Source organism: Podarcis bocagei, assembly GCF_964188305.1.
Source record: "Podarcis bocagei genome assembly, chromosome: 15".
NCBI classification, from domain to species: Eukaryota; Metazoa; Chordata; class Lepidosauria; order Squamata; family Lacertidae; genus Podarcis; species Podarcis bocagei.
Window position 1 is genome coordinate 40,058,375 of NC_138141.1, and position 26,937 is coordinate 40,085,311.

The 26,937-nt window shown below is 46.7% G+C and overlaps 1 long non-coding RNA gene across 1 annotated transcript; it reads right to left on the reverse strand.

The window, feature by feature from the left end:
- Positions 1 to 5,931: 5,931 nt before the first annotated feature.
- On the reverse strand, positions 5,932 to 25,676 carry LOC308574920. The gene is made up of 3 exons (XR_014002632.1): positions 25,584 to 25,676; positions 7,267 to 7,416; positions 5,932 to 6,085 (listed from the first exon to the last, which is right to left on the reverse strand). It is a non-coding gene; the product is annotated as an uncharacterized lncRNA (long non-coding RNA).
- Between the last annotated feature and the right edge of the window lie 1,261 nt (positions 25,677 to 26,937).

Consider the following 26,937-nt stretch of genomic DNA (forward strand, 5'->3'; position numbering starts at 1 on the left):
TTCTGAATGGAGAGGTTTGATCTTCTTGCAGTCCGTGGGACACTCAAGAATCTCCTCCAGCACCAGAATTCAAAAGCATCAATTCTTCGGTGATCAGCCTTCTTTATGGTCCAGCTCTCACTTCCATACATCACTACTGGGAAAACCATAGCTTTAAAGATAGGCATGTGTATGTATGTATGTGTGTGACATAAGCATAGATATGTGTGTGTGTGTGTGTGTGTGTGTGTATCTTTATTTTTCCTTTATAAAAGGGGTTGCATCGAACTAGGAACTTAGGCAATCATGCCTTATACAGAGCCAGACCCATTTGGTCCACCTGAGGTCAATATTGTCCACACGGACTGGCAGCCGCCCTCCCCAGGGTTTCAGGCGAGGGATCTCTCCCTGGAGACGCCTGGGATCGATGTTGGGACCAGCTCGGGGGCTGTGCTGTCTAGTGGACCAGCGGGAAGCGCTCGCGTGGGTTTCGAGGGGTCTGCTCTGAGCGCGGCTAAGGTTGGGGCGCAACTTCTCGACCTGCTCGGAGCAGACCCACTGAAGAAGACGGGGGACCTGCGGAATGAGGTCCATTGCTTCGAATGGCTCTGTTCTGAGTAATAAATGAAGTAAGGTTTCTCTTAGCAGAAAGGGAAGGGGGCAGTTTATTGTAATCGCTCGTCCGACTTGAAAGGGAGGAAACTCAACTTCATTGTATACAATTTATCTCTCTCTGTGTGTTTTATAAAAAGTTTAGCATTGGCAAAAGAGATGCGTGTGGGTGTTTTGCTTTCGGTTTTGCTGCGGGTCGGGGCAAGAATCTCCTCCTAGTCTGAAATGGAAATTGGGCCTCATTACGTTGGGGGTGGGAGGCGAGACGAAGATAAAGTCTGTGTGTGTTTTGTGAGATGTCAGGGCGAAATGTCTAGATGTCTAGAACCTCGATTGCTGACTGCATTCTGCCTGGACTTCACAAATAGCATTCGATCCCCAAGGAGGAGATCCTGGGCGTTGCGGGGGGGGGGGCGTACTGGGAAGATCACACAGGATGCAGGCAGCTCCTTCAAAAGCCAATGTGCTGGCAGATCGAAGGGGCAGCCTCGGAGCGGACCTAGGGAGAAAGACCTCGCCATCCGCGAGAAGGAAAAAAAAAAGTATTTTGGAAGGAAGAACTTTAGTCCGGGAGGACGCGGGTGGATAAGATAAGATCGTCCTCACGCTCCCTAGATCTGCAGTACTTCTAGTACCATTTTTTTAAAAAGGGTGTACAATGTGTATGTATGCATACTGCGGATATGCGTGTGTCAAGTGTGTGTGCATGGGTTGCATTCAACTAATTTTTACTCACTGAAATTTATCGATACAAGTCAGGCTCGTTATTTTCAATGGCTCTCTCTGTGTATAAATATATATTTATAAAACATACAGTACACAAACTCTCCATGCTTTGTGAAGGATGCTGTTTCATGTGACCATTTTTGGAGGGGGGAGGGATTTCCGTGAAAGATGAACTCTTGAGCTCTGGGTTAGGCCTCGAGGCTGGAGTGAAGTGGGGGGAATCTATTCATCCATATATGTATCCCCCTCCCTTTTTACTCCCCGTTTGTCTTCTGTACTTTTACACACACACACACACACACACACACACACACACACACACACACACACACACACACACACACACGGGGGCTGGCCAGCCTTTGGAAATGGATGACTCGAGGAGAAGACAAAAAGCTGTCTGTGTGTCGTACTAATCGCTTAATCCAGGTAGCACTTGTTGATCTGGGGGAAGGCCGGAGACACCCCCTCTTTCCAGTCCTCACCTGCCCCCTCCCCGAAAATAGAAGTTTTAAAAGTCGATTTCCATTAACTGCAGAAACGCGAATCGCTTAAAATCTCCCCTTCTGACAAATTCCCCACCTAAAATCTTGCCGCTTTCGGTCAAGAGGCTCAAACCTCTGAGAAAACAGCCGTGTTTGTTTGTTTTTTAACAGGAGAGAGCTACATTTAAATCCCCCTCCCAGTCAAATCCCTTCTCAAATAGAAGGCTAACAAGTTCTCGCCTTTGGGTTTACACAACATGACTAGCAAGATGAGTGGAGCCGAAGAATTTCGCAGGCAGACGGTATTCCGACACTTCTCCGGTTCGGTTTGGCTCTCCGAGTGCCAAAACAAACAAACAAGAGAAACCATAAAAATAAGAAATAATGAATTTAGTTGTAATTGTTTTTCATCTCGAATGACTAGAAAAAGGGATAAAATAATAATGGAAACAAAAAGATTGCTGTTGCTATTAATTCTGATGATAATGATAATAATGATAATGATAATAATAATAATAATAATAATAATAATAATAATAATAATAATAATAATATACAGTAATAATTTATGCCACCTTTAACGGTCTCATTTCTACTTATTTTAGGTTTGTTTATTTATCCTGGGGAAAAAAATCGAACTCCTACATTTTTTTCCTTTCTTCTTATTTCATTTTTCTAACGGAACAACATTCTTACAAACCAAGGTTTCTCCAAAACTGCCACACAAACGCAAGTTTCCTTTTTTTCAAAAAGTGAAATCGGTTTGTTCCCTAAAGTTTCTCCCCCTAGTTGGAAGGGATGTGAAACCAAGAGCGTTTATTTCCCGTCTAAAATTTGCTTAGGATCCCGATGCCAGTTCTTTCAGAATGAATTATTTGCTTGGAGACCAAACATGTGGTGTTAAAACAACGGGGTGAAGGCGAAACTATGGTGTTTTAAAAACTCCTGTTTTTGGAAATAAGATTTATTGAGCGCAGTAGGACTTAACTTCTGATGAGAGGCGCATAGGATTGCGCTGCTGCTGTTTCTTTTAACGTAGTCGCTCCAGAAAGTATCCCATCCCCGAATCAATTCAAGAGATAACCTTCCTCCCCACCTCAGCTAATCTCTTGGTTCTCCACCCCCGAAGTATTTCTGCTATCTTGCAAGTTTGCCATAAACTGATACATCCTGCCCCCCCCAATAACACAGGACGGAGTGTGAGGTCAGCAACACCCCTATTCTTCCCCCAATCACCCCTCTCAATCCGATTTACAACCTAGTGAATCCAGAGCGAAGCCTCTTTGCGCTCCCCTGTTCGAAACACGTTGCTTAGGGGAGCAGACCCCCCAGCCCATGTTTTCCCCATGAAATCCGTTTCCAGATCTGGACCTGCGGGTCAATTCTACAGAAACGATTAATACGGAATACTGCAGCCCGGCCACCAGCAAACTAGTGAGATGCGTTTACCATTAGTTTAAGAGAATGAGATAGCTGCAATCCTAAACGAGCGTGGTTTAGGAAGAAACTCCGTGCACCCCGATAGGGACCTGCTTCCAAAGAAATCTCCTTACATAAGAAGATCTGCAGGCGTTGGGAGGATCTTAGACTGCCCAAGGATTTAGCCGGGCAGCCAAGGCGCGCAGTGGGTCGGATCATCGAGCTGCTCAGACCGCGATCCTGAGCGCCCCAACAGCTCGATCCTATGCATGTTTACTCAGAAGCAAGTCGCCCTTGAGCTTTGCTCAAGAGGCGTGCCTAGGCTTCGCTGGTCGCGTCGGAGGTTTCCTAGGAGAGTAGTCTCGCGATTTACCCTCTCCGAGGGCGCTCCCCTTTTACTGAAGCCAAGACAGTTTGCATTTATGAGCAAGAGGGGTTCAAACAAACGCTGGAAAAAGAAAAAAGCTTTGCATGGACAGATTCCTCGTCGAAGACGTGCCTGGAACGGATTCCGACGTAACTGTGCAGATTCCGTGTCTAAATCGTCTCTGGGACGCATTCCGACGTAACTTTGCAGATTCCGTATCTAAAGCCCGAGCTAACTTTACGGATTCCGTGTCTAAGGTGTCTCTGGTTTTTGCCATTGCTTGTCTGCTTCTTGACTTTTTGCCTATGTGGGTGTAGAAAAAGGGGAGGGTTCCCGGGAGGGGGAAAGGTATGGGGGTTCATAATGATTCTCACTGATTCCCTTCCCCCCCCCCATGTAGAGAAAGAAGAGAAAGTGAGAGGGGCAGGGAAGGAGGGAGAGGGAAAACACGGGGAGAATAGGAAAAGGTAGAGAGAACGGGAGAAATAAAGGGGAAGACACGTCTCTTTCCCCGCTCCAAATAGGACTCTCTGAGAGCTTCAAAATACCGATTTATTGAGCTATAATTCGAATTTGTTTGTGGGAGGTTACCTCCAGCGTTACTTCCCAGGGTCTCTCTCCGTCACTTTCCTTTTCGCAAAAAAGAGAGAGCAGAAATTCTTAAGTTTTGGGCGCAAGCCGGTTTGCTGTGCAAGTCCCTGCTCCCCAGGTATAACTGCGCAACCTGAATTTTTTGGTGGGAGGGGATCAAACCTCCTTCTTTTGAAAAAAGCGACAGCGTGGAAGCCCCCTTTGAGATAAGGGGGGTGAAAATGCACGGGGGGAGCGCGCGGAGTCACTTGTTTTGAGACAACTGTCGTCTAACATACCCACAAGGCGCGTGAAAGAGCCGACATCGTCTAATCTCCCTGCACACAAACAAGGAAGGATGCTCAGTGAACTGATTGACTGGGAGAGCCCTGAATGAGAGAGAGGAAGGGAAAGAAAGAGAGAGAGAGAGAGAGAGAGAGAGAGAGAGAGAGAGAGAGAATGAATGAGAGATAGTACAAAGGAGAAGAGGGAAAGGCGAGAGCCCAGAGTCCCTGGCCCCATATCTCCAGAGGGTCCACTTGGCGGCCAGCGCTGAGCTCCTCCTCCTCCATCCTCCGTTCTCCTGCCAAGCTGCACGGCCCGCCGGCTCCCTCCGTCCCCTCCCAGGCGACAGATGCACCAGCGGTGCCAAGGGACCCATTCGCCTTTGACTCCAGCCCCCCAAGTGAAAAGCGCTGATGCGGGATGAATAAGGCGCAGGAGATGAGCATCGCAGGCCCCTCAACGGTTTGCGGAGATGAGGGGTTTGTGTGTGTGAATTGGGCGGGGGAAGAAACCCAGCTGCGGATTTCGCTGAGCAAGAAGAGACTTTGTTATCAGCCTGCCAGGGCTGGACTTCCAGGAAAGAGCAGGCTAGGAGGAGAATACCAGATATCTATCTGTCTAATCTATCTATCTATCTATCATCTATCTATCTATCTATCTATCTATCTATCTATCTATCTATCTATCTATCATCTATCTATCCTTCCTTCCTTCCTTCCTTCCTTCCTTCCTTCCTTCCTTCCTTCCTTCCTTCCTTCCTTCCTTCCTTCCTTCTCCTCATCTCTCTATTTATCTCTCTAGTTTATTCTTTCTTCATCTATCTTGTTCATTATTTCATTCTTTCTTTCATTCATTTATTTATTCACTGTCTTTAATTTATTCTCTGACTATATATCTATCCTTCCTGCCTCCCTCCCTCTGTCTATCTATATATGTCTGTCTATGTAGTTCACTATTTCTTTCTTTCATTTATTTATTCTCTCTTCAATTTATTCCCCCCCTCGTTTATTCTCTCTCCCTCTCTCTCTCTCCTTTTTCACTTTCCCAAACAGTTACAGACAGACTGGCTAAGGTTGCAAGTTTTCCTCCCTTGCCCCCATGCATCCAGTCAACAAAAGTATGAACAGTGCAACCCTGTGCCCAGTTCCTCTGAAGCTCTGCTCTGCTCAATAGGCCTTCCTCCCCAATAACTGTGCTTGAGGCTGCAGCCGTATAGTACAATCCTAACCATTTTGACCCAGAAGCAGAATTCAGTAGGGTTCACTCCCAAATAAGCTAGGTTCAGATTGCAGCCTATAGTCCACTACGACTATTGCTACAATTTCTGTACCATCCATCATCCAAAGATCAGAGGGTGGTATACAATATAAAAACACAAAAATACAAACAAACAAACAAACAAACAAACAAAAACACTATACCCCAAACAACAACAACAACAACACCCCCATCAATTAATTGCACAGGCCTAATTTAATTTGTGTAGGGATGTTTTGTTTAAGATTATTGGTAGGCTGAAGGGCATTGTGAGATCTTTAAAAAGACTCAAGGCACACATGGCTAAAAACGGCATAAAATTCGCAAATGCTAATTTATGTGGCTGAATGCAAATTTTGGCTGACTTCCAGGGGGAAACGCTGCCCTGTAAACAAAGTAAAATATTGTTCTTGTTTGTTTCAATAACAATTGCTTCCCCCGAGACATCCCAAAGCAATAAGCAATATAGTACCATATATAAAACAGTTACACATATAAGAAACAATTAAAGTGATTGCATATATAAAAACCATTTAGAAATCATAAATATAAAACAGTTAAAGAAAATGACAACAGCATGTATTTAAGATCAATTCAGATCCAAAACAGATACTGTTGGTTTTTCAATAGAGCCGGACATTGGAAACTTGCTACAAAAGAGGGGGCTTGTTTCTTCCTTGCCCCGGACCCTATGATAATATTATCCTTTTCTGCAGCACTAAATCTGGCGAAGTTGCCATCTTTGGTCCAGCATCTTGATTCAAAATGGTGCCCGGCATCCAAAGACAATGGAGACCGCTGTCCCATCTCATGAATTCTCGTGCTGAGCTTGGAGGTGGTATCTTAAGAAGTGGCCAATCCTATGCTTAAAAAGTGGGTGGCGGTGTAATTTGGCCCCACCTTCTTGATTCAAACATGGCACTTGGCACCCAAACTTGGTAACGACTTGCAAACCCTTCTGCCAAGTTTGGTGACAATATCTTGGGAGGTGCCAAACCCTGGTGAAGTTATGCCAAAGTGATGCTGTGGTCCACCGTCTTGTTTCGAATTGGTGGCTGGCATCTCAGGAGTTACAAAAACCACCACCGTCCCCACCTTAGGAACTCTCAGGCCAACTTCAGCGATGGTTCAGCTGGACCTGGGTTCAGCTGGAGAACCCGGGTTTGGGAAACCCTGATCTAGTGTGTCGCTGGAGTATGGGATGAATGAACTTGGCTGGTCTTCCAAACTAGATCCTAAATCAGAGTCACACAACTTCCAGCTCTCTGCATCCCTGACCTTTAGCTGTGATGGCTGGAGTTGATGCAGTTTGGCGAAATCTGGGGGGGGGGGGGGCTGCGTGTTAAGAACATAACCCAGCCCTGCTGGATCATGCTAATGGACCTCCTGGTCCAGCAACCTGTTCTCACAGTGACCAGCCAGATGCCCCCAATGGAAAGCCTGCCAGCAGGGCCCTGAGTGCGAGAGCACTCTCCCCTCCTGTGGTTTTCAGCAATGGGCATCCAGAAGCATACTGCCTCTGACCATAGGCTATAAAACCATATATACTAAAGACATCACACTCACCACTGTTTCCAGGAAACTGAACTATGGTTAATCACGGCGACCCCTGGAGTCTTTCACCACTGAGAGACTGGGGTGGTACCCAACAATGCATTTCTTCCTGTTGGCAGGTAATAAGGTGTTTTCTTGCCAGCTCAGTCTGGAATGGGTTTCCTACAAGCACAGAGCAAAGGGGAGCCTGAGAGCATCACCAATATAGTTGCATCATTCTACATCGCTGGTTTTTTAGACAGTCTCATGAGCCAAAATAAAGACAACTAAATAATCATGGGCCTCTGCTCCCAAGAGGATTACAATATGACATTGACAAGAAGACCCTGCTGGGCTTTGCAAGAGTAACAAACAAACAAACAAACAAACAAACAAACAAACAAACAAACAAACAAACAAGACTGTGGCAGTCATGTGGCAACAAGACTGAAAACAGGGACGTGCAAAAGGTTAGGAAGTGATTAAATGTGTTCACATGTACTAGTTAACATAGACTTTGTTTTGGGATGGGGGAAGATGAAGATTAAAGGCATGAAGGCAAAGGGGTGTTTTTTTAAAGTGGGTTGTTTTGAAGGAGATACTTCAGCAGAGAGGAAAAGAGGCATCATCATAACATTTCACATGGAAGTGAAACAAACAAACAAAGGTTGTAGCCAATAATTAAGAGGCAACCGTGTTTCTGAATGCCAGCTGCTGGAGACCAAGGGAGAGGGGGGGATGCTCTGATGCTCAAATCCTGCAGGCTTTTCCCATTGGGGCATCTGGTTGGCTGCTGAATTAGATGGACCGTTGGCCTGATCCGGCAGGCTCTTCTTATATACTCGTTAGACTGACTGAAATTAATGGAGCCAAGTTAAGTCATGAGCCCCTTATTTTAAACTAGCCTACCTTGTGCAGCTTTAGCATGGGGTACAACCCTAGATCTACCAATCCTGGTGGCAAGGATGATGATGGTGCGTTTTTATATACCGTGGTACCTCGGGTTACAGATGCTTCAGGTTACAGACACTTCAGGTTATAGACTCCGCTAACCCAGAAATAGTACCTCGGGTTAAGAAGAGATGAGAACAGAAATCGTGCTCCGGCGGCAGTGGGAGGCCCCAATAGCTAAAGTGTTGCTTCAGGTTAAGAACAGTTTCAGCTTAAGAACGGACCTCCAGAACAAATTCTTAACCCGAGGTACCACTGTAGTGTCATCTGCATGCATTGTGCTTGTTGAAGAGCAAGAGGACGGGCGCTTGCCTTGAGGAGCTTCCAATCTGAAATGATGGGAGAGAGAGAGAGAGACAGAGAGAATGGGGGAGGAAGAAAGACAACTTTTGCCATTTCCTCCCCAAAAGGACCAGGCAGCCACTCACCCTCCTTTCTTTCCAGTATGTTGGTGGGGATGTTTCCTCTGTGCAGTGGGCTATATCTGGGCTATAGGATATGAAAAGGCGAGCAGGAAGGTGTGTGTGTGGGGGGGAAATAAGGGAGGAGGTCAGGGCTGTAATTGCTTCCAAGGTCCCACAAAAGGAGATTATTATACAAACCTGTTTCTCCCCCTGCTTTCAAGCATCCCCACCCCTCCCCTTAATGATTTTAGGAACCTGTAAGAGCACTGATCTGGAAAGCGTCAGACTTCCCTCGCAAAACCACTAAAGCAAACCTGCCTTTTGATCAGATGGGTTTTGAAAGGTTACATTGATTTATTGTCAGAGCTTCCTGGCAAAGCCTCCTTTGGTTTTTGGGCAAATCATTTGGGAAGGAGGTAAAGGCGCGGGGGGGGGTGAGAGGAGAAGGAAGCCCAGGGAGTTGGAGAATGTTGTTTCCTGGGTTTCTCCAGGCTGGTTCCTGCAGTGGGTCATTAACGTGACATGAGTTCCATCATGGGAACTATGGGGTGTGCGTGTGTAGGAGGAAACCTGTCTTGTTCACCTTTGCAGAAAAGCATTTGTGTGCACTGAAAGTATTATAAATAATATAAGGCAGTCTTTGCCAACTAGCTGCCCTCTGGATATCTTGGACCACAATTCCCATCAGTCCCAGTTTTAGTCCAAAACTGGCAGGTACCTGGTTGGCAAATGCCGATATAAGACGATAGCCAATGTTAATCATGCTCAGAGCAGATTGATTGAAATCGGTGCATGTGCTGAAATGAGTCGTCGTTGTAATATAGGGTGAAAGCCAATGTTACTCATGCTTTAGACCTATGAAATCAATGCAAGGTTCATTGATTTCATTCGGTCTACTCTGAGTATGGTTTAGTTGGGTATCACTGCTAAGACCTCAACATTTCTCCTAAGTACTGTAATGAATAGAGAGTGTCCTCTTTGGCTTAATGACAAATGGGAGAAAGAAAGGGGTGGGCAGAGAGGGAGGAAGCTAATTTGGGTGCCAGCTCTTACATAATAGTTACATAATGACCAGGTGGAATAGCCGCTGTGGGGGGGTTCAGTTCTAGAGGATGTCAATGGCAGTCAGCCCTAGCCAGCTGAGCTAAATTTGAATATGTGTGAGATTTAAGCTGGGTACAGTCTGACTCCAGCAAGCTCCCACCTGCTGGCGATTGAAGCAGAGCACACAGGGGAGCAGGCCACGATCCATGCAGATCCTGTTGTTTCCTGAGAAATGCTGCAGTTTGTTGTGTTTCCCTTCAAGTCAGCTTCTGTCCCAATGGAAAATGTTAAGCAGAGGTGTGTACACTTGAGACAATTCTTGCACACGTGCAGACATCAGCTTCATTGAATTTGAACAGGAGTTTGGCAAACAAATCAGGCAATGTGTGTTGGGTGAAGACTCTCCCAGCAACATTTTGGGCAATATTCTGGTGGAGGGTGGGCCCAGAGGCAAAAGTGGTTGGAACAATGTAGAAGCTGACTTTATTTTTATTTTTTTAGAGTAGGCTAGTTTAGTTTAAAACTGTATTTTCAAAAAACAAAATCTAATAAAGGGATTAAAAAATAGAAAAGAACGTAGGTCACTTCTGACAATCTATATGTTGTGGTACACAAGGTGGCAACACGAGAACAGGGCCTTTTCTGTGGTGGCTCCGTGTTGGTGGAATGCTCTTCCCAGGGAGACTCACCTGAAGCCTTCATTATATATCTTTAGGTAGCAAGCAACTCCCCCTTTATGCGGGGCTTACGTTCTGAGGCACCACATGTTTAAGTGAAATCGTGAGTATTGGGAGCAGCAATGTAAAAGCCTGCAAACACCCTCTAAACCTCTGGAAACACTTGGGGAAAAAACCATCAGCACTTGCAAAGGCTTGTGGGGTTGCTCGATGGCCATCATCTCAGGTGGCTTTAGAAGATGACGGGACAAATTGATGGAGGGCAAGGCTACCAATGGCTACTGACGGAGACCTGCCACCTCCACTGTGGGAGGCAGGAATGCTTCTGAATGCCAGATTCTGGAAACCACAGGAGAGTGCACTTACGTTTGAATTCTGCAGCTGGTTGGCCACAGTGAGAAGAGATTGTTTTACTAGATGGACCTCTGGCTTGTCTTAGTTAATGCCAGAACTCTGATTATGGGGTTTGACGTTGGAGTGGCGGCTCTGTAATTTGAATGTTACCCACTATAACCCCCAACTATTGCATAAATCTGGTTAGTGCCTCTATTTTCCAAACTTAAAACTGGTTTTCCTCATTTCCACATCAGTTTTCAATTAAAATAAAAACTCTTGAAAATCCTCTTGAAAATCCATCAGCATCCTAGTGTGAATTTGTCCTAATATCCACATTTTTTTTGTTTGCCATTACCTCCAATATACAATGGTACCTCGGGTTAAGAACTTAATTCGTTCTGGAGGTCTGTTCTTAACCTGAAACTGTTCTTAACCTGAAGCACCACTTTAGCTAATGGGGCCTCCTGCTGCTGCCGCGCCGCCGGAGCACGATTTCTCTTCTCATCCTGAAGCAAAGTTCTTAACCCGAGGTACTATTTCTGGGTTAGCAGAGTCTGTAACCTGAAGCGTATGTAACCTGAAGCGTATGTAACCCGAGGTACCACTGTAGATATTTTTGCGAATTGATCTCCTCCAGCATGAACCATTTTTGTGTATTGTTTTCACCAATGTATTAATTTTTATGTCCCAGTATATGCATTTTTGTACGTGTCACTTGACTAGAGAACTGCTTTGCAAAATTTGGAGAAGTGCGAATTTCTCAGGATGGCAGTGTTTTGGTTACTGCTTTCTTCCAGAAAGTGCAGATTGGGAAGGCTGGCCTTTAAATGTGAACTGAATTGAATTACTCCCTTATCCCTGTGTCTGGGTTCTCTGGCTACTTTCTGGGCCAATGTCACTGCCAGCCCTGGTTGCAATTTCCCATGCACTCTGCGGCAATTATGAATGGTTCACACAACACATAAGGCTGCTTGAGTGGGACTCGAAAGGCTGAATGCTTGGGTTGGGAAGCCTCAGTTGCAGCAGAGGCTGCAAGGAGTGAGGCAGTGTGCAAGCCCACCATCCTCCAATTTCATTATGGGGTGCAAGGCATTAATTCACCTTTGTCTGACTCTTCCATCCTTCTCTGCTTAGGACAAACACACAGAAACCACCACTACAGTTATTACACTTCCTAATAAATTGGGAAATATTAGCCAGGCCCCTTTGATCAGCTGAGTGAGAATTTTTTTTAATATAAAAGGCATCTCAGGGCCAACTGAAAAAGAAAACAACAGCTAAGATTGACATTTAGATAACAGAAGTTGGATGCCTCTGTGGTGCTGCCATGGATGCAGTGCTCTTTGCCTCCATCTTCCAGTTCTGTAAAATGGGGATATTAAGGTCTTTTGTGAACAAATGTTCCTTGCCTCAGCCCTCCAGTCCTGTAAATTGGGCATATTAACACCTTGTATATCATGGATAAAACCCCAGTGCTTTTAATAGCTGCTTGGGAGACCGTCTCTCTCTCTCTCTCTCTCTCTCTCTCTCTCTCTCTCTCTCTCTCTCTCTCTCTCTCTCTCTCTCTCTCATTATTCAAAAGGTGTTCCCCAGCATCTCCCGTCTTCTCTTTCTCTGTACCTGTATGCCTTGACATCTTCCTTTTTGGGGCTTCATTTCCTCAGCCCTCAAAGCCCAACGGCTTCTACTAAAACAGGCAGCCAGGCAAAATGACTTGAGTGTCACTCCTTCCCCCCATTTAAGTCCCAAGGTTTTCGTTTTCAGGCCTTCATCGCTAAAGATGAAACACCCTGTCTTTGGAGGAGGAATCACCATCCAGCCGGTGGGCAGCATCAGATGCACATTAAATCTCTGAGTCTCTTCTCCTTGCTCATGATAGCTGGCATCTTGAATATTTGCAAAGGAATGTCTATTTCTTTTATGAAGTGGTCCATGCAGCTCAGTTACTTTCGGTGCCTTCCCTCTTCATTTATTCCCTTTTTCTTTTGGATTTTAGCTTCTAATTTAAAAAAAAAGATTCTGGTCTGCTTGATTCCCTGATGAATAGTTTAAATAGGAATACAGAAAGCCGCCTTATACTGAGTCACAAAATTGTAGAGTTGGAAGGGACCTATGGGGTCATCTAGTCTAACCCCCTGCAATGCAGGAATTTCAACAAAAGAATACAGCTGGTCTTTCTGGATCAGTGCTGTCTACACTGACTGGCAGTGGCTCTCCAAGGTTTCAAGCAAGGGGCCTCACCCAGCCCTACCTGGAGATGCCCGGGGATTGAACCTGGGACCTTCTGCATGCAGGGCACGTGTCCTGCCAACTGAGCGGTGGCCCTTACAGTCATGATCTCTAGGTTGACAAACTCCCAGCAGCTCCCTTTTCTCCAAGCCTGAGCAGAAGACAATGCTTCGAAGTTCCCCCTGCTTTCATTTTTAAAATATTCACAAATACTTTTAATATTTCCATACGGCAAACACCGCAGGCAAACACATTTAGGATGTTAGGGAGAGAACTCCATAGCCCTCAATTATTCATATTATTTGCCCACCATCTTGTAATCTGAACAGCAGATTCAAAATTAATAGGGTTATATACATATATGTTTACTTTAAGTTTCTCCCTCTCCTCAAACTCCATTTTCTCTCTTGCACTCTTTGAGTGGGGGGTGGAAGACGAGTGGCTTTCTGACACCCCCCCAAATGGTGAATTCATATGGAATGAATAAGGGAGCAGCCTTCTCTTGCGCACTCAAGGCATTGGATAGCATGAATCTAGCTTGGGACAGAGCTGGGGAAAAGAAAGGTACAATTAGAAAAGGAAAGTAAATTGACAAAGGGGGTTAAAATAGAAAAGATGGAAGCTTTTTGAGACTTTAATTTTTTGCTAGTGTGGAAGCTGACCTGAAACCAAACTAAATCCATTGCATGCGAACATTCATTTAAAAATAAATAAATGCAAAAGGTACCTATGCTCTTTTTTTCAAAAGGGAAAAGTAGCCTCCATTTTCAGCCGAGAAGTGCAAAGGAGAGGCACCTAACCCTTCCCCTCCTCCCATTTTTATGCTGCAACTCCTTTCCCCTCCAACATTCTCCCTTGCAGGCTTCCAGGTGCTTGTTTGCCCTGAAAAATGTGTCTCTGCGATGATGGTGGGAAAGCAGTTTAGGAGAGGGAAGGTGTGGCGGTGGCAGAAGGGTGAAGCAGCCTGCATCACTCCTATACTGAAAAATCAGTTCTGCCTGAAGCTGCTTTTTTCTCAAAAGCTGCCATCGGGGTTGCAATACAAAGGCCTGTGTGTAGATGTGTAGCTTAGGCTTGTCAGGTCTTGGCTGAGTTCCAAGGTGGCCCAGGGCTGGAGGGGAAGGGTTTGGTTCTGGAACAAGCAAATGAAGATTCAGAGGGCGAGAGGCAGACGATGTGGATGAAGATGTCAGACTGGTGGTGGTCAAGTTCCAGAGAAGGGAGATGGGGAGTCTGGTCTGTGTGTCTCGTAGGCAACTAGGGGTACGTGAGTAAGACGAACCATGATCCCCATATTCCCATTCCCAGAAAGGGTAAAATTTGTAGAACCAGTGATATGAAGCATCATATCAGGAACTTTTCTCATTTGTCTTCTGGGCAGGAACTGTAGCCTAGAGAGCCTCCTTGATGGAGAAGACTTGAGGGCTACATTTGACTGCCCAGGGCCTAAGACTCCCTACCCTTGAACTGGATGAGGTACTGCAGGGGGTTGGACTAGATAACCCTTGGGGCAGTGGTGTAGTGGGGGGCACAGGGGTGGTTGCCCTGGGTACAAAATTCTTAGGGGCATAAAATTTCAGCACCCGGTGCTGCCTCAATACAGCTGCGCACTTCCATCACTGGGCTCTGTTGAAAACGGCTTCTCCATGAGAACCAGGATGTGATCTCTCCAGACAACGGAACAACTCTTATTTTCTTATCTCTGTGGCTGTGATCGCCTGGGTGATGCGGATAACATTATGCAGCTGAATGCGCATGTGTACTCTATCCGCTTCCCTCCCACCAATCCTCCTCCATGTGGTCCCGGGCACTGGCACTCCATGCTATGCCACTGCCTTGGGATCCCTTCCAACAATTCCATGATTCTATGGGAAATGATTTGAACGACTGAAAGCGCTATACCAATGTTGGCAAGGCATTATTACGTGACCAAGGAGTGCAGCCAGGAACAGAGGATCCGAAGAGGGAATTTAAAAACAAGAAGAGAAAGAGGGGGGAACTCACAAAGACGAAAGAAGAATAAAAGGAAATAAAGGGTGAAGTAAAACCTGGAGAATCTGCGCCATCCATCTTCATTGTCTTCCTGTGTGGAAGAACAACCCCAGCATAAGGAAAAGCCACTATCAAAGTCTCGGCTTTATTTTATATCCTATAGATCAGGAGGGAGGCAAAGCTTTATTTTCGCCCAGAGACTGATATTTTATTTCTCTCTTACCGTTTTATGTGTGAGAGATGTCAGAAAGCTGAAATAGATGGCTAATGCATAAGCAAGAGGAAGCTGGCTTGCCATGCTCCGTGTCATGAGGTCTCCCAGGGAGAACAGGTTGGGGATTTAAGGCTTGAAGGGAGACTCTGGGGGATTTTCTGCTAAAACATCTCTCTTCATAAATTCAACAGCATGGCCGGCTCAATAGGGAGACGGGGAGCTTGCCAGGCGGGCTGGGGGTGGGGGGAAGGGGCTGGCAAGCAAAGTCTAAACACTGCGCTGCCGCCATCGCACAAAGGGATCAATTACTCGCCTTTCAATCTACATACCGCGTTTGTGACATTTCACTCAGAGGTTAAAGGATGGCTGAGTGGTGTGCATGAGCGTTGGATGACAAGCTTAGGGCCTGTTTAAATATGGATTGCGTAGCCAACACAAACACGCCAAAAAAGACCTTCCCCTGGTCCCTTCATACTTGGACAAGCGTAGCATCAATTTTCTGGGCTCACGCTGACCACTCCATTTGTATCTGGAACCCCCAGCGGCAAACCCTTGTCCTCGTATATATTGTGAAATAAACTAGGTACGCGAACCACAAAAGAGTGACATTAGTCGCCTATAGGTAGATCACCTTTGCTTAACCAATTAAAAGAGGACTGGATTTGGAAGTGGTCACTGAAACCGGTCGCTGCAAGATCCATGGTCAGGAGCTGCTGACCACTGCCCCATGTGGCGAGCTGCATCACTGCGGCCTCTCAAGGAAGAACCTTCCGGATCTGACCAAGCTCCACCCACCCTGTATGGCCATTGGCTGCTCCTGGGCAGGAAGGCACACCTCTTCCTGCTAGTGGTTGCTTGAGCAACATGGCCAACCTGAGCTATACTTTGCCTCATGTTTCTGGCCTGACTTTTTGGTCCTGCCTTCTGAGCCTGATATTCTGATTGCCCTGCTGCCTCGACTCTTGGTTGCCCCTGGGCCCTGGCTCTATCCAGTGGCTCAGCCTTGACGTCCAACAAGGACCAGAGGCTGAAAAGCGTGGCTGTACTGAAAGCGAAACAGCATTGACTCTAAGATCCTGGACTCTTTTCTGCTTGTTGGGTGCTATGCCCTCCTTTTCCTTCAGATCCCAGTTTGTTTTTTTAAAGCACAACCCCGTAATCTTCATTCCCGAATCAAAGACAAGTGTCAGAGTTGGGCCTTGGTATATTTCTGGTAAGGCTTGGCAGGCTTAGTGCAGGAGATCAGGACCCTGGAGAGCTCCCTAGGGAGGAGGAAGTACCAGAGGCTGGATGCAGGGCAAATTCAGGAGAGCAAGTCCAAGATGTTGCTGCAGCAATAGTCGAGGTGGGGGGTGGGGCAGCTGGCCGCTTACATTGTCCTGCAGCCAAGGGGTTGCCTCTAGCCACAACCTCTCTGCGGGAACCTACTGTGACATAAAGGGACTATGTCCTGTCCCTCTGGTATAGGCTCTGGGAAGACTGAGAGATGTATGTCTATCCCAGGTATAGGGTGGCGATGGATTCCCCACTTGCCTTGCAGAGGGCTTTGTCATCCTCTGAGTCAGAGGGGGACAGACCTACTTCCCCAGGCAAAGCAACGGTTGGTATACATACAATCATAGAACTGTAGGGTTGGATGGGACCCAAATGGTAATCTAGTCCAACCCCCTACGACGGTGGGTCCTCTCCCACTAGACACCCCTGCGAGGCGTGTTCTCTTCAAACCTACTTCCGTGCTGAAATCTGCCTGCAAAACAATTTCACAAGTTCATTCATAGGCTGATCATGTGGGTGAGATATCTGGGGTATTTTCAAGAGCAGGGTCAGTTTTTTAAGGGCTAGGAGGTTGCAAACTGCAGGCAGGGATATATAAGGTTTTCCGGCGGTCCTCAAGGTATCCTAGAACCCAAGTCATCGAGGTGCCTTGTAGATTAGGACCTTGAACCAGTCCCAAGTATAGCACAACAGCGCAATGAGTGTGTCATCTCACACAAAGAAATGCTAAAGAGTTGTTCGTCTGGTGCAACTCTTGGACGAGAGAGAAGAAGGGGGGGGGGGGAAACCCTGGCAGTAGATTTGCAGGAACCTTTTGGAGAGTTAAAAATATGCCTCCCCGAGCTGCAACAATTTCCATACATTTTTAACCTCGGGGATTTACTTAGCACATTAAGTTGAAGGCTCGGAGGCCCAGCGCTATCACTTATTCCACTTGTCCCTCCCCAGACTTACCAACCACATATTTTATCATTCGACTTCCTGGTTTTAAACTCATGTTATGGCAAATAATAGATGGTAATGCTTTCTCCCCCCCCACCCTCTTATTAATGGCTTTTTTCCCTGATAGAACTTCTGCAAGTGAGAATGATTTAAAAGACAGCCTCTGAGCTTCCTTCTCCCTGGCAGTCGCAAGGAAGCGATATCTAAAGACTGAAAAATGCAAATGTGTAGATATTTCACAGACCCATATTCCCTTCCTTGCTTGACCCCCTGCCACCCCAGATGTTTTGAAACACAAGATTTGAGGTGGTTTATTGTTAAGAATTGTCCACTTCCATAAACCCGCAGAGGGATTGCCTGCTATGAATCCTGCTTATCCCTTTGCTGTACAATTGGCCAAGGCAGATTAAGATTGGCTTGGAATCCAACTAGCTATGAAAGAAGTAAATTCTCACCGGCCAAATTCTTCTGGCCCCTCAGGAACTTTTAAAACACCGTTTCATTGCATTTTCATCCTGGCTCAAGGCGGCATGCTGGCTACCACCACATGTCCATATGCAATGTGGGGATAATAATATGGCCTACCTTGCAAGGCTGTTGTGAGGGCGACTTTCAATGCTCCTGCAAAAAGAGCAGCATCCATGCAGATCTATTCAGAAGCACGTATGATGAATTCACTCAACAGGACTCAACTTTGCTCCAGGGCTAATGATGTTTCATAATGTTTGACCCGCAATTTGCATGCTACATGGCTGCGATAAAAGGTTTCTTCTTAGTTGCCTCGCTGCGGACTTATAACAATTGCAGTTTTGTCTCTCTTTTAGACCCTCCCATGGGATCCAGGCGCCTCGCAGAGTCCCAGCGTGAAAACACACAGAAAGAAGAAGCAACTACGGGATTGGTTTGGCAACTGCCCATGGCACTCAACAATGCACAGTGCACAGCAGGGGCTGGAGAGGCAGAGGATATTGACAAATTTAGCACTTGGGTTACTAGTCCTCAGTGACACCCCATACAGGGAGCACCAAGCAACTAGCTTCATCCGCTAGGTGGCTACAATATTTGACTCACATCTGTAGCTTTGGGAAGCAGCCCAATCTGTTCTGAAGTTGCTCCATCCACTTCGACTCAAATTAGATCTTATCAGAAACAAAGCCCTATTTTCTCCCCATTCACTATAGTGGGGAATAAAAAATGGAGAGATATATCCCCTTTTTGGAAAAGTAGGTGACATTTTCAGGCACAGAAGGTCCTCCAGATTGGAGCAAGCTTGCCAAATTGTAAGCAGATGATATATCTGGGGGGCTTGGGCAGAACACCCCTTAAAGTTTGGGTGTTTTTATTATTATTAAAAGAAACAAGTCTTGTTTTCTTCCAGACTTGGATGCAATCCGCAGGCATGCTCACCCTTCTGAGAGGATGAAACATGCTAAATTTCAGAATGACAGTTGCAGTGCTTCTCCTTCAAAGACAGACTTTACTGTTTTGGGGTGGGAATAATGGGAATTATAGGGGTGGAGGAGGAAAGATCATGGATCACCAGAAAAGACTAGAGTGGGGGGGAAATGCCACTCGTGCTATTGCATGCCTTCCAAACATCCTAAGAGACATTGTATGTAAGCTGTGAAACATGAAATACCATCACATGCCTGCTGCCAGCCAATACCATTGCTTATCAGATATCAATTATTAATAACATTGCATTTCAATTTTGAAAAAAGAGAGGTGACATTGCATGTCATTTATTAAAAAATGGTCAAAGAGTAAACACTGTCTCATGCCAAATATGACCACAGGATGTAACCAAACTGAATGAGCGTCTAAAACAAAACACAAGTCACCAAGATCGTAAGTGATCATTGCATGACTCATATACGGTAAATCATTCAAATGACTCACATTTTAAAAAAATCATTTAAAAATGAACCCCCATATGCTTTTCTATGTAAAAGCACCCCAGACTTTCTGAAGCTCAGAAGTCATAGCTTTTCACTGCTCACAATAAGAAATTCAATTCCAGTAGGAAGTGGACAGTTTTTGTTTTTCTCAATCTACCACTCAAAATAAAAAAATTCCTTCCAGTAGCACCTTAAAGACCAACTAAGTTAGTTCTTGGTATGAGCTTTCGTGTGCATGCACACTTCTTCAGATACCATGCACACGAAAGCTCATACCAAGAACTAACTTAGTTGGTCTTTAAGGTGCTACTGGAAGGAATTTTTTTATTTTGACTATGGCAGACCAACACGGCTACCTATCTACTACTCAATCTACCACTGTCAGATATGAAATACTATTGCATGCCAGCAATCAAACCATCAAGTTAAAAAAACAGCAACAACTGATGGAAATCAAACACTGTGGCCAAGTACTAAAGTCAAGTATCATCAGATGTCACAATCTTTTTAAGATTCATGTCTGCACAATGAGCCTGCAAAGTAGGTTAGACTGAGACAACAGTGAATTTCCTGAAGTAAAACAGTGATGTGGAGAGATGAAAGGGATTCTCTGTGGGCTGCTCCAAGACATTATGGAGGTTGTTGGTAGGATTAGAACCAAAGATAGGAAATGTCAAGGAAGCAGTTTTTGGCTGGTAAAAGGTAAAGGTAAAGGGACCCCTGACCATTAGGTCCAGTTGTGGCCAACTCTGGGGTTGTGGCGCTCATCTCGCTTTATTGGCCGAGGGAGCCGGCATACAGCTTCCGGGTCATGTGGCCAGCATGACTAAGCCGCTTCTGGCGAACCAGAGCAGCACACGGAAATGCCGTTTACCTTCCCGCCGGAGCGGTACCTATTTATCTACTTGCACTTTGACGTGCTTTCAAACTGCTAGGTTGGCAGGAGCAGGGACCGAGGAATGGGAGCTCACCCCGTCACAGGGATTCGAACCGCTGACCTTCTGATCAGCAAGTCCTAGGCTCTGTGGTTTAACCCACAGCGCCACTCGCGTCCCTATTCCACCCGCGTCCCTATTTTGGCTGGAGGAGCAACAAATATTAATTTTAACTTTATGCATTAGGCTTGCTTCTGTGCACAACCACTGCCCCTCCATCCTCCGTATGGACTAGCAAGAAGTGTGACCATTGCCCAATGACACTTTCCAACTTGGAAACAACAGAGTGTTTGAAGGGGTGTGTCCTGGGAAAAATAAAGGAGGTGCGTGTGGCCTGTGGGCATAGGTGCCAACTCCCTGGGGCCCTGGGTGCCCAAGCACCCACAAAATTCCACATGAAGGTGCTGGGCACCACCAAATTATGGTGCCATGGCCGTGCCCGCTGCATGGCACCTGTGGCTCCTTGCACCCACGGTTGCAGGACCAAGCTGGCACTCCTGCCTGGGGGGAAATCCCAAGGGCCTGATGGAGAGGCCTTGAGGGCCACATTTGAGGGTTTCCTATTTAGAGATTCTTAACAGTAAGACTTACAGCGTGGAACTAGGGGTGTGTATATACCACACATTTAAAGCCCCCTCAAAAAATCATGGGAACTGTATAATTTGTTAAGGATGCTGGCGACTGTAGTTCTGCAACTTGTGAACTACATTTCCCAGGATTCCTTGGGAGAAGACTTGTGTGCTGTGTGCCTTGGGAAGTGGCACTCTGGAGGTGCTTAAGTAGGAGGCCGGGCAGCCAAATTGTGAGGGATGAGGCAGTTGCATCCTGCCCTGCTAATTCTGCCCTGAGCAGAGGGTTGGACTAGATGTCCTTTGGAGTTCCCCCCAGTTCTATGATTCTAGGTGGCCCAGATTCAGCCCTTCTGAGTGTGCAAAAATGGCAAGAAGAGCGCATTTCTGAGGACCTGTGGCCAGTTCTGAGCACCACAGTTTAAGGAGGATAGTGACAAGTAGACTTGCCAATAGAGGATATTGACAAGTAGACTTCTCTGAGTTTGGATGGCCATGTGCCAGGAATTCCTTAGCTGTCATTCCTGCATTGCAGGGGGTTGGACTAGATGACCCCTGGAGTCCCCTCCTTGACTCTGCGATTCTGTGTTTCTGTGAAAGCTCCTTTGCCAGAGCTGCCTCCATCCCCTTCTCGCCAGGACTCGGGGACGACGGCTTCCAGGTCAGAGGAGCACAGACTCCAAGGGGACTGGAAGCCTCCAGATCATCTCTTAGCAGAAGTTAAACGCCGGGGCCCACCCGCTGCTCGATCGACTTTACCATCACCGACGCTAATCCCATTCATCCTCGTGACAACGAAGCACCTGCAGCATCGCTGACACTGTTGCGGCATTCCGATAGATCTGGCCCCGTGCGCACTATGGGAACATAATGCCGGCTGGCTGCTCCAGGCCCCCGGCACGGGGCTTTACATAATACAAATCAATAGCATGCTAATTCAAAAATAAATCTTTTATGTACACCTGCCGGAAAGATTACGCCTGTGTCTGCAGATGGGGGAGCACATGGTTCGTGTCGGTTTTGCTTCCTCGCTGCCACCGTTTTTCCCCACACCAAGTAGCCGCATCCAAGTAAACAGAGCAAGGCCTGTCGCTGGGAAGAGGGATCTGGTACTTGAAGGATGGTTAAGGGCACCATGTCATACCCTCCAACATTTCTCTGATGAAAATTGGGACGTCATATATAATAATAATAATAATAATAATAATAATAATAATAATAATAATAATTTTATTATTTATACCACACCCATCTGACTGGGTTGCCCCAGCTGCTCTGGGTGGTTTCCAACTTATCTAAAAACATAAAAATGTAAAAAAAAACATACCCTGTACAGGGTGCCTTCAGATATCTTCTAAAGGTTGTATAGTTACAGTCATACCTCGGGTTACAGATGCTTCAGGTTGCGTTTTTTCAGGTTACGGACCGCCGAAACCCGGAAGTACTGGAACAGATTACTTCTAGGTTTCGGCAGTCACACATGCGCAGAAGCACCGAATTGCAAGCAGTGCGTGCACAGATGCGCAGCTGCAGGTTGCGAACGCTGCAGGTTGCGAACGAGCATCCCGCACGGATCACGTTTGCAACCCGAGCGTCCACTGTACGTATCTCCTTGGCTCGGGCCCCCCGCATAACTCAATACCCTCCAACACTTCTCTGATGAAAATAGGGATGTCCTAAGGAAAAATGGGACAGTCCGGGATCAAATCAGAAACCGGGACAGCTGTAAATCTGGGACTGTTCCTGGAAAATAGGGACACCTGGAGGGTCTGCTGTAGGTGTGTGTTATGGGAAGATTGTGTGTGTGTGTAGAGGTACTTGAAATTATAAATGTATGTAGAGGAAGTGGATTAAGGGGAAGGTTTTTCTCCCTCCCTCCCTCGCTCCACCATAATGCTAAAACTCTGGGGGTGAGCGGATCCAATGAAACTGGAGGCTGGAAGGTTCAGGACAGACCAAAAGAAAGGACTTGTTCACACAGCCCATAGCTAACGTAGGAAACTTGCTTCTGCAAGATGGAGTAATGGCTACCAATATGGATGCCTTATCAAAGAAAATCAGAGCAATTCATGGCGGAGAAGGCAACCAATGGCTAGTAGCCACAATGGGTGTGTTCTTCCTTCACTGTTGGAGGTAGCAATGTTACCTCTTGTGTTGGGAGTCACAAGAGTTGCTGATGCACTTGGGTGAGCTTCCCAGGCCTAATGAGCACAGGAACTCATCTCTGGCAGGTCTTGCCTCCATGAAGCAGTTGCTGAGACTGAAGGTTCCCCACCTCCCCACAGCTGCCTAAGTCCCCTCCTCTCCAGGGTTTTCCCCAAGCAATCGGAGACTGCACCCCCATGAAGCTAACTTCTCCACCCTCTTCATGCCTCTTCTGGTTCTGGGAGACCAGGGAGGAAGGGAGCTTGCTGCAACAGGAGTGGGGAACACCCGCCTGACTTATCTCTTCTTGGCCTCCATCCTCTCCTGCTTCAGCTTCTGCCCCTGATTCTGGACTTCTCTCTGCCACAGACTCTCCCTGCTCACTAAGCCCTGTCACCTCTTCAGCTTCTGACCCCTCCTCCTCCCAGTCTTCTCCCTCTGACCACTCATTGTAATCCCACCACTACGTCCTGGGCTCTGAGCCTTCTTTCCTTGGGGGTCCCCCAGCCGGTTCCTCCCAACATTCCCCTGTGTCCCGCCAATCTGTTACATTCTGAAAGCCAGAGTCTAAAAACAGCAAACTGCACCACTCAGGCAGTCTCCGCCCCTAAGAGTGGCCTGGCAGCACACGGAATTTCAAACAGCTTAGAGACTTTAACCAACTAGATCCCACCATTTCTGCATTGTCCTCCTCTGGGCAAAGGGATAGGAGGCTATCTTGAGGCTATAAAATTATTATTATTATTATTATTATTATTATTATTATTATTATTATTATTATTATTATTATTATTATTATTATTATTAAAATGTGTTTACCACCCTTCACCCATCAATCTCAGGGCGGTTCACAACATAGTTGCTGAATAGGGGTGGAATGGATGTAATAAATCAGGGCAAGCCTCTCTCAATCAGGATTCCCCTTATCCACACCCTCCTGGAATGTCTTTGGTGGGCTTTTGTGTGTCCTTGAACTCTGATAATGTCTCTCGCCTACCTGGCTGAAGGATGGAGAGGAGGGATCATGTAGAAACCAACCTACTGTACAAAGGCAAAATTTTACAATGGTTGCCCCACACACTTTGTCCCTGGTCCTGCCCACCACTGACATGTGTCCTCCCCCTCGGAGGTTGCCCAGGAGGGAATGCTGCCTTCGGTCAGAAAAATGACTCCTTGCCTCTGCAAATATATATAGTGTCACTCGAACACAAAAGAACGCACAGGATTGTCAGCCTTGTCTCAAGGAGTTATTCGAAATCCTCTCTTCTCCACCCCCCCAGCACCCCTTCCCCAAATCTGCAAAATATAATTAACCCATTGAGAGCTTTAAAAAGAGGGAAAAGAATTCTCACTTAGCCCAAACCTCCTTCGCTGATAATATTGCAGCAATGCCGAAGTTCTCTTTCCCATAAATGTTAAGCAGACCTCCGTAAAACTAATTGGAATTTACTGCACACGTGAACAACTGCATATCAATGAGGTTTTCTTGCTCCAGGCAGGTTTAAGGAAGAGCTAGTGGGGTGTTCCCCCACCAACACATTCCTCCAGAAGGAGGAAATGTTTGCCGTACCCCATTTGCTTAGAATCAAAAGGCCAACTTGGTACATTTTCCTCTCCCTTTGAGGGCTGTAGTTCCATTTGATCACAGCTATATAAGGAGGGACACCTGGGCCTCAATTCTCCGCAATTTGTGGGTACTCCATTTCTATAGAATCATAGTGTTGGAAGAGACCCAGGGGTCATCTAGTCCAACCCCCTTGAAATGCAGGAATCTCAACTAAAGCATCCGTGACAGAAGGCCATTCAACCTCTACTTAAAAACCTCCAAGGATGGAGAGCCCACCATCTCTCGAAGGAGTCCGTTCCACTGCCTTAGCAGTGTCAGAAAGTTCTTCCTGATAAGAATATAAGTTTCAAGAAAGGAGATTCTGACTACACATTTGTTTCATTTATATCTCTCTGGAACTCTAGGTGGGGTACATGGTTCTCCTCCTCTCCTTCATTTAGGCAAAGCAACAGTGAAAGGCCCACAATCACCCAGTGTGCTTCATATCTGAGTGGGGATTCGAACCCGGGCCTCCCAGGTGCTAGTCCAACACACGAATCACTGTACCACACACTCACACTTATGTCTGCATGCATAAAAGGCTGTGTGAGCAGTGTACCATTTACAAAGGAAAACGGGGGGTTGTGTTTCTGCTACTACAACCTAATACAGTGGTACCTCGGGTTACAGTACAAACACCTCGGGTTACAAACGCTTCAGGTTACAAACTCCACTAACCCTGAAGTAGTACCTTGGGTTACAAACTTTGCCCCAGGATGAGAACGGAAATTGCGCGCTGGCGGTGTGACAGCAGCGGGAGGCCCCGTTAGCGAAAGCGCGCCTCAGGTTAAGAACAGTTTCGGGTTAAAAATGGACCTCCGGAACGAATTAAGTTTGTAAGCCAAGGTACCACTGTATATGAAAGCTACAATGCCAGAATCATCTCCACCATCTTCAGGGCACTGTCTAGTTTTGGGGTGGGGAGCCCCTGGCCTTCCACACGTTGTTGGCCTACAAGGTGGCTCTCCCTCTCCCCATTTATCCTCACAACAACCCTGTGAGGTAGGTTAGGCTGGAAATCAGTGACTGGCCCAAGGTCACCCAGTGAGGTTCATGCAGCTGAACCCTGACTCCTGGGTCTTATTCCAAGACTCTAACCACTACACCGCACTGCTTCCAAAGGTAAGTTTTACCTTGATATAGTAGGCTTGCTTCTTCAAACACTTAAACACACTTCTCTCTATCCTCTGTCTCGCACCCCCCCCTCAAATAGGGTGCAAACAAGGGGGTGTAGCTCAGAATGGAGAGGTTTGGAGGTCCGCAGTTGTCCCTCAGCCTGTGGCTCCCCATTCCTGGTCTACATGGTCCTCTCCAACTCTATGATTCCCAGTGACTAAAACAGGCCTTTGTAGGCCCGGGAGGAGCCCTCCTGGCGTTCCCTTGGCGACAACGCTCACTGGGAATCAGTGATGAGATTTACTGCCACTTCCTCCCCACTCCATTCCTGCTCCCTCCACCCCAACCATTGCCAACACCTCTTATCTTAAGTCACAAACATTGTTTGTTTTCAGGAGACCGCTCTGAAACCCTAGGCAAGGGCTATAAAATCATTAAGGAGCGCAGTAACTTCAAGCAGAGGCCTTTACATCATGCCCTCGGCCATTTCACGGATGGAAAAGTGTGACACGCTTGCCGCACCCCTACGTTGACACACCAGGGATGGCGACAGCAGTGATGGCCGCCCATCTGGAGGGCTTTAAAAGGGTTCAGAAGTTCATGGAGTTCATGGAAAAGAAGATCGTTGATGGCTACCAGTCGCGGTGGCCATGTTTCTACATGCACTGTTGGAGGCAGTTTGCTTTTGGGTACCAGTTGCTGGAAATCAGAAGCGGGGAGAATACCAAATCTTACATGCTAGAAGCTGCTGGTGCTCTCTTCCACAGCAGATGAGAGCCAGTGTGGTGTAAGGGTTAGAGCAGGGGTAGCAACCTAAGGCCCGGGGGCTGGATCCGGCCCAATTGCCTTCTAAATCCAGCCTGCGGACGGTCTGGGAATCAGCATGTTTTTACATAAGTAGAATGTGTCCTTTTATTTAAAATGCATCTCTGGGTTATTTGAGGGGCATAGGAATTTGTTCATCCCCCCCTCCATATATATAGTCTGGCCCACTACATGGTTTGAGGGACGGTGGACCGGCCCACGGCTGAAAAAGGTTGCTGACCCCTGGGTTAGAGTGTTGGACTAGGACTTGGGAGAGCAGGGTTCGAATCCCCAATCAGCCATGAAGCTCGCTGGGAGACCCTGGGCCAGTCGCCATCTCTCAGCCTAGCCTACCTCACAGGGTTGTTGTTGTGAGGATGAAACGGAGAGGAGGAGAACCATGTACACCACCTTGAGATCCTTGGAAGATGAAGGTGGCATATAAATGAAATCAATCAATTAATCTGACTACTGGGCTGCTTTCAGGGCCAAACTATACTAATCTAATTCAAAACAAAAAAGGATGGAGGTGGGGGATGGGGAGAATCTATATATAAACATAGACTA